Source organism: Nothobranchius furzeri, chromosome 3, assembly GCF_043380555.1.
Source record: "Nothobranchius furzeri strain GRZ-AD chromosome 3, NfurGRZ-RIMD1, whole genome shotgun sequence".
Classification (NCBI taxonomy): Eukaryota; Metazoa; Chordata; class Actinopteri; order Cyprinodontiformes; family Nothobranchiidae; genus Nothobranchius; species Nothobranchius furzeri.
In genome coordinates, this window is record NC_091743.1 from 623,396 (window position 1) to 631,598 (window position 8,203).

General features: G+C 42.2%; 1 long non-coding RNA gene across 1 annotated transcript; it reads right to left on the minus strand.

Annotated features, from left to right (window-relative positions):
* Nucleotides 1-5,324: 5,324 nt before the first annotated feature.
* Nucleotides 5,325-7,703, minus strand: LOC139068924 (uncharacterized). Its single transcript, XR_011520173.1, has 3 exons — nucleotides 7,619-7,703; nucleotides 6,580-6,683; nucleotides 5,325-6,174 (listed from the first exon to the last, which is right to left on the minus strand). It is a non-coding gene; the product is annotated as an uncharacterized lncRNA (long non-coding RNA).
* Nucleotides 7,704-8,203: the final 500 nt, after the last annotated feature.

Sequence of the window (8,203 nt, forward strand, 5' to 3'; positions counted from 1 at the left end):
ATTAAATCCATCAATGCCAAAAGTGTTGATCTGTTATTTCTAAACCCATACTGGCAATTTGCCAACTGATCATGTTTTTCCACAAAGTTATCAAGTCTTTTTAGAAATACTTTTTCCAGTATCTTAGAAAACTGGCAGAGTACCGACACTGGTCTATAATTTGTAAAACAATGCTTTTCACCTGATTTATAAATGGGAATAATTCTTGCTACTTTCATTTTTTGTGGAAAAACCCCTTCCTGGAAAGACAAATTAAAAATATATTGTAGCGGTTTTACAATACCATCAATTACTCTCTTTACTGTTAACATATCAATATCATGGAAGTCAGTACTTGTTTTGTTCTTAAGTCCACTGACAATATCATACATCTCCTTCTCTTCCACTGCTCTTAAAAACATTGAACTTGCATTCCTTTCAGTGTGTCCTCCAGTCTCCCTTTCTATCACATCAACCTTTATTTCCGCGGCTAGTTTTGGCCCTATATGTACAAAAAAATCATTAAATCCATCTACTACTTCGTTCATTTTACTAATAGTATTTGTCCCTTCCATAAAATACCCAGGGTAGTCATTAGTCCTTGGTGCATTTTTTATTATACTATTCAATACATTCCATATCCCTTTCATGCTATCTTTATTATCTTCTAACTTTTTGATGAAGTATTCTTTTTTACAAGTTCTCATTATGTTAGTTAATTTATTTTTATACTTTTCATATTTCTTTTCAGAATCTGTAGTTCTCTTTTTAATGAATTCTCTATATAAGCTGTTCTTTTTTTTTACATCCATGGTCTTCCTGTATACTTGTCTTTCCTGTTGACTTCAATAAGTAGGCTGTTTTTCTCTAATAAGGCCATGAATATACTTAAGAACGCCTCATAGGCTTTATTGACATCCTGATGTTTATATACAATAGTCCAATCTTGTTTTAGTAACTCATTTTTGAGACACTGCATTGCCTTTTCTGTTCTAATTGTTTTATATATCATCTTACCTACATTTCTATGAACTTTATAGCAACAGTCATAAGTTACAAACTATAAAGTTGTAAAGTCATTTATGATCTAAGGAAGATGAACTTTATTCAGAGTGAAAGTGCAGGATTTTCTTCTTCAGCCTCAGACCTTGAGCCAAGATATTATGGCTTCTTTGACTGGTTGCATGTCGCATATCCCTGTTTTTCCTTCTTGGAGGCCAGACAGATGCAATGCATCCCTGGATGTGTGATGCAGTTTGTGGCTGCAAATTGAAAGTGAATTTCTGTTAGTTTTGATGAAAAACTTGACCATTGGCACGCTACAAAACGCTGATGATTTATTTCATCCCGCTGCGTTACAGTGTCAAAGTGCTCTTCTTCAATGGATGACTTTGTTCCGTGCACACCTCAGCAAGCTAACGTCCTGACCGAGGCCGTTGTGAGCATGTTGGTCATGAGAGTCCCATCCATGCTGAGCGCTGAAAGTTTCAAAGAGATGATCAAGCAGTTCAACCCAGGTTACCATGACAACTACCTACCAGGCTGATCGCACTTCACCACCATGATGGAAAAGAAATATGAAACAACTTTTAAGGTGTGTGTGTGTGTGTGTGTGTGTGCGCGCGTGTGTGTGCGTGCGTGACACGTCTTTGTCTCTGTTTCTCTCTGGACACAAATAAAATAAACATTAGAATATAATACATTTTATGATAAAATCAAAAGGTTGCTGACTGAGCAATAAAGAAAATAATATTTTATATTTTATTTTTATGATATATTTCATTGATGGTATCATGTACTCTATGGAACTAGGATTGGGACAATATTCAGCGTAACTTGTACCAAGTTTTGTAACTTCGAACATGTTTCATCACATGTAACTTTGGATTCGTAACTTGTAATTCTCAATTCGTACTTGTATTCTTGTTTTGTAACAGGAACATTGTATTTTGTACATGTATTTTTTATTTTGTAACATCAAACATTCATTCAGAAACATGAAACTTTCGTTTTGTAACTAGCAGACTTCCTAATTGAAAAAAATCAAGGTACAAGTTTGAAATCAAAACTCTCAAAACACACATTTCATTCTACAGGTACAAACCAAATCCTACAGTGTTACAGATCTTTCTGTCTCCATTCTAGCGTCAGTGGGAGGAACTTGGGTGGAACCAATGAAAGCACGAGTCTTGGCTACCAATCACGTTTCTCGAAATCCTGTCCAATCATTGGGAGAGGAGGGCGGGGTTTTGTCAGAGCTGTAGAGAGCTACGACACTCCAATAGACTCCTATGGAATGGGGAAGTCACGTGGTTCATGCAGCTTCGAATAGTTCCAAACAGCACAGCATTGACTGCAGTTCATTTGCGGTGTTTCGGAAGGATTTTCTCCGGGAAGTTGATGAAATGTCATCATTTTGTTGCATTGTGAAGCGTTAGCTAACCGCTTCGTTGTCTCCTCACAGAACAAGGCTATCCCAGCATGCTTTGCGCGCCGGCTGTGGATTTTCAACAGGCAGAGAAAATGGGGAGAGCTACTAAGTTTTAAACGTAAGTTTGTTAAAAACTAGCCGTAGAAACCTAAAAAGCTTAAAGCGGTTCAGTTTATAGACATTTTTCATTTGTATATTTGTTCTTTAAATTACATTTTAGGCAGAAATCAGCCAGAACGAGTTTGTATCGCGGGTCCCAGTTATTCCCGTGTGTGTGTGTGTGTGTGTGTGTGTGTGTGTGTGTGTGTGTGTGTGTGTGTGTGTGTGTGTGTGTGTGTGTGTGTGTGTGTGTGTGAGAGAGAGAGAGAGAGAGTGTGTGTGAGCGTGTGTGTGTGTGTGTGAGAGAGAGTGTGTGTGAGCGTGTGTGTGTGTGTGTGTGTGAGAGAGAGTGTGTGTGAGCGTGTGTGTGTGTATTTGTGTGTGTGAAAGTGTGTGTGTGTGAGCGTGTGTGTGTTTCTGTGTGTGTGTATTTGTGTGTGTGAAAGTGTGTGTGTGTGTGTGTGTGTGTGTGTGTGTGTGTGTGTGTGTGTGTGTGTGTGTGAGAGAGTGTGTGTGTGAGCGTGTGTGTGTGTGTATTTGTGTGTGTGAAAGTGTGTGTGTGTGAGCGTGTGTGTGTTTCTGTGTGTGTGTATTTGTGTGTGTGAAAGTGTGTGTGTGTGTGTGTGTGTGAGAGAGAGTGTGTGAGCGTGTGTGTGTGTGTGTGTGTGTGTGTGTGTGTGTGTGTGTGTGTGTGTGTGTGTGAGAGAGAGTGTGTGTGAGCGTGTGTGTGTGTATTTGTGTGTGTGAAAGTGTGTGTGTGTTTCTGTGTGTGTGTATTTGTGTGTGTGAAAGTGTGTGTGTGTGTGTGTGTGTGTGTGAGAGAGAGAGAGTGTGTGTGTGTGTGTGTGTGTGTGAGAGAGAGTGTGTGAGCGTGTGTGTGTTTCTGTGTGTGTGTATTTGTGTGTGTGAAAGTGTGTGTGTGTGTGTGTGTGTGTGTGAGAGAGAGAGAGTGTGTGTGTGTGTGTGTGTGTGTGAGAGAGAGTGTGTGAGCGTGTGTGTGTTTCTGTGTGTGTGTGTATTTGTGTGTGTGAAAGTGTGTGTGTGTGAGCGTGTGTGTGTTTCTGTGTGTGTGTATTTGTGTGTGTGAAAGTGTGTGTGTGTGTGTGTGTGTGTGTGTGTGTGTGTGTGTGTGTGTGTGTGTGTGTGTGAGAGAGAGAGTGTGTGAGCGTGTGTGTGTGTGTGTGTTTGTTCATCAGAACATGATCTCCAGCTTTTGCTGGAACGGTTCAGTGTGAAGCAGCTAGAATGAGAACAATCCATCCATTTTCGGCCGCCTAGATGTGGCCGGGTCGTGGGGGCAGCAGCATAAACAGGGAGTCATCTGGGCCTGCTGGAATCTCAAGGCGTTCCCTGGCCAGCCGTGGGGCCTAGTCCCTCCAGTGTGTCCTGGGTCTTCCTTTAGATCTCCTCTCGGTTGTTCTCAAGGCAAACACAACAGCAGCACCCACATGTTAAACACCAACTGTCTGCTTATTTTCTTTATCAATAATCAAACTAAATTATGTTTTTTTCTGCAGGCTTGCAGCTTCGGCCCTTTCCACCACAGCTGATGTGTGAGAAGTACAGGCTGAGTGTCACCAGGGTCTGATCAGCCGTGTCAGAAACACGCAGCTCCTCTGCTGTTTGTTCTGCAGGAGAACCACTGTTGGCTCTGCTTGTTTGCCTCATCCAGCCAAGTATTTAAGTAAGGACCCTTCATGAATAATAAACCAAGCACGCACACAGCTGGCCTGCTTCGTATACACAGGAATGGAGGTTAGTGTAACAAACCCAGGCAGACCCCCACCCCCCCATGAACCCTGAACACACAGGGGGTTTTGTGTGACCTTATAATGGCTCCTCCACAGCATTCATAGGAGGGCTCCATGTGCAGTGTCAGAGGCTGGATCAGACAGGGCGCCGCCGTGGTTCTGCTCTCTTGCTGTTTTGTTCTTCATCTGCAGAGTGTGCTCATGTGTGAGGCTCCGTTAGTGAACCACCAGGCTGCACTGTCAGTCTGCCTGTCTAATAAGCTGCACGCCTGCGAGGACAGCAGAGCTTTTGTATTCATCCTGATGCTGCAATCTTCCAGGAACAGAGAAAAGGCTGCTCTCTGAACCCATAAACGCCATCGAGATGCCAAAAAACCCACCAAAACAAATCACTGATTTCTGTCAGTGTGTCAGGACTGGAACAAAACGGTGATTTGTGACTGGAAAACTCAGAGTTTACACAGATTTTATAAACTAGAGGTATAGTAGCATGTTATTTTCCACCACCAGGAGCAGCTTGCTCAGCAGATTTTGAGACGGTTAAAACCTTCATTCCACTGGACCAGAACACAGATGGAAATCTTCAACATAGCCTATGTGTCTATGAGAAGCTACATCACAGCTTACTGGTCATAAGTACAGGTAATATTTAATGAGCTCTTAAAGCACTCAGGTTACCAATCCCTACACATTGGCGTGCCAGCCAGACTTTATTAGAATTGTCCACTTCGTGTTGGTTCTGATCCATTAATTATTTGCTGTGTCTGGGTGGAAAACGAGGGTGATCTCGTTATTCACCACCTGGGGACGCTGTCCCTACCTATTTCACAAACCGGGAGACTCCCGTTCCCCACCAGGGGCGCTACTCTCCCTTGCCACTCAAAAGTCTCTGTGTCTATAAGAAGCTACAACAGCTGAACTGCAAGAGATTAACTGTTTGTTGAGCAGGCCCGGATGTAGGCGTGGGCAAGGAGGGGCAATGCCCCCTAAAAATAGAGACTGTCCCCCCAAATGCAATGACACGTAGAAATCCCAAATTTGAAAAGATCTGATGAAAAAGGGTCAGAGTGCTCTCCTCTCTCTCTCTCTCTCTCTCTCTCTCTCTCATTCAAAGTAGCTGCTGATTGGTGGATGCATAGGGAGGGTGTGGCCAGCCACTGCACTTCGTTCTCTGTGTCTCAGTCGCTTCACACGCCTCAGACAGTCAGCAGCAGAACACAGAGACGCACCGTCTTTATCTGAGCTCAGCCACTGGTTGAAGTTTTCTCCTACTGTCGGTCACTGGCAGGGCTGTGCAGAGACCTTTGAAGGGGCGGGTGCTCAAATTTAAAAAGGGGCACACAGAATAATATTTTCTAACACCGTGACATAACCACAGTATACCCGGCTGAGTAACAAATCATATTTATTAGAAATTCAGAATGGAAGCAAATCATTATATACACCCTTACCACATAAGGACAATGTCAAGCAAAAGTAACTTGTTTTGGTAAATGGTCGGTATTTGTATAATGCCTTCTTAGGGTTCTACAACCCCCCAAGGCACTTTACAACACAGTCAGTCATTCACACACACACATTAACACACTGATGGTGATGAGCTATGATGTAGCCACAGCTGCTCTGGAGCGCACTGACAGAGGTGAAGCTGCTGAGCACAGGCGCCACCAGTCCCTCCGACCACCACCAGCAGGCAAAGCAGGTTAAGTGCCTTGCCCAAGGACACAACAGCATCAATCTCTGATTGAAGTCAGGATCAAACCTGCAACCTTCCGATTACTGGACAACCTGCTCCACCTCCTGATCTGTTGCTGTCCTATGTTACCTGATGATGGGGTACAGTGGAGCTGTTGCAGGGTCGCTCCTCTTGCTGCTGCTGGTGATGCTGCAGGGCAAGGCTGTGTTGATCTCAGACTGTAGGTAGTAAAACCAACAGAGGAGAAATGTTAGTCAATTACAAAATTAATGTAAGATCATAAAAAAAATGGCAAAAATTGGTGAAAACTCTTAGAAGTGTAAGGCAGAAATATCTGAGACAAAACCTGTGGTAAATAAATGGAAATCTAAACATTAGTGGATAATAGAGGAGTTTATGTCAGAGATCAGAATGTGTGTGTGTGTGTGTGTGTGTGTGTGTGTGTGTGTGTGTTCAATCTCCTCATGTGACCTATCACTCTCCACCTGCTGTCCATCTGAGAACAAGGCAACATTAGCTATTGTATGAATAAATGATGTAGTTATTCACATTTAACAGGTCTTGCACCTAATCCATGATCCATGATGAGTTGTGTATATTATTGTTGCTGTGATGCAACTTACCTGTACTCTTTTTTTTATCCAGCTGGTGAGGGACCCACCGCCTTCAGCTGCCTCATGTAGCTCCTTCTGTCGCTGCTTTCGCCTCCTGTCCTTACGAAGCATGTCTGTACAATGATATATCATAATTAATTTACAAATATGTTTTCATGCATATAAAACTCATGCACACACATACTGGGACATTTCATTCCTTTTCCAGAAAACTAACTGTATATAATTTGCTTCATGATGCTGATCCAGAATATTTCCATAATATTTTAATCATAGTGCTTTAGTAATTATAATAAAAATAAAGAATAAAACAATGTTTATGCTTTCATTCAGTTTTACCATCTACTTTGAGCAAAACAGAGAACTGTACAGATAAAATTATTTTGCTGTGAAAACAGTAGTTTTTTATGTACATCTTTAAAACGTAATGTTTTTAATACAATGCATTCAGAAAGAGAGCAAATATAAACTCCAACATTTTGAGAATGTGCATAGTATTAGTGAACTATAAACCCACCAGAAGGGCTGAGAAACCTTAACATCTAAACAAAACTATGTTCCCTACAACGCTGGACCGAATTTACAGACAAGGACTGAATATTTAGTAACACAGAACTTGTGATGGATGTTACCTTTAGTATTTTTCTCATTTCCTTTCACAAAAGGTGGCAAAATTTTAAATTTGTTCAAGTTTTATCAGTCTGCGAACCAGGAAGTGATTCTGTAAACAGGAAGCAGGGCTGTGTGAGACCCCAGTCATGTGACACGCAGCAGCGATAGGAATGCAACTTTGCGGTACCTAGTTAACAACAACGACATTTTATTGGCAAATTCCCGATATTTAAGATTGAAAACATATTTTCGTACAAGTACTTATGTACAGAATGTTTCTGGTTAATCCTAAAGCTACTGAGGTTCAGAGTCGGTACCCAGCCACACACACACACCCAGCTAGTAATATATCACACACACACCTAGTGCCACAAAACAACGTAATAATGTACAAAATAATCTAATAACTGTCTATAGTAGTGTGCATCCTACTTACCGGTGTTAGTCCGTTTCTCCCAATCAGTATGTATGTCCTAAAAGCTCTGCACCGCTCGCTCGGCCATGAAGGAAATGTGGGCGCTGACCAGCTGTGCACTCTGGCGTCAGGAAGGGAAGGTGGTCACGTGACTCACGCCAGCTATATAGCTTTATTAAACAGAAATTTTATTAATTATTATTTTTGTTATTGTTGAGGGGCACAAACAGAAAATTCTTTTAAAAAAATAAAAATAAATAAATATATAAAAAAATCATTCAGCCTCAAAAAGGGCACTTTGGGCACATGGGACAAAAGGGGCAGGGTCTCAAGCACCCTCCGCACCCCCCTCTGCACGTGCCTGGTCACTGGAATTATTTGCTACTCTTTCTCAAGGTTTTAGTTTGCCTCGTTCTCTTCTTTCATTTGTTTTTGAAGTGAACCGAGTTGGCATGCGCAGGTTTCTGGTTTCTTAAGGTTGGTTTATGCTTGACGCGTCCGCGAGGTCCGCACGGCTCCGCGCGGAGAAGTTGCGTCATTTTGCGTCATTTTAACAACCACGCCCCTCCACCGCGTCTCCGCACGGCCCAAGATTTCCGCAACGCG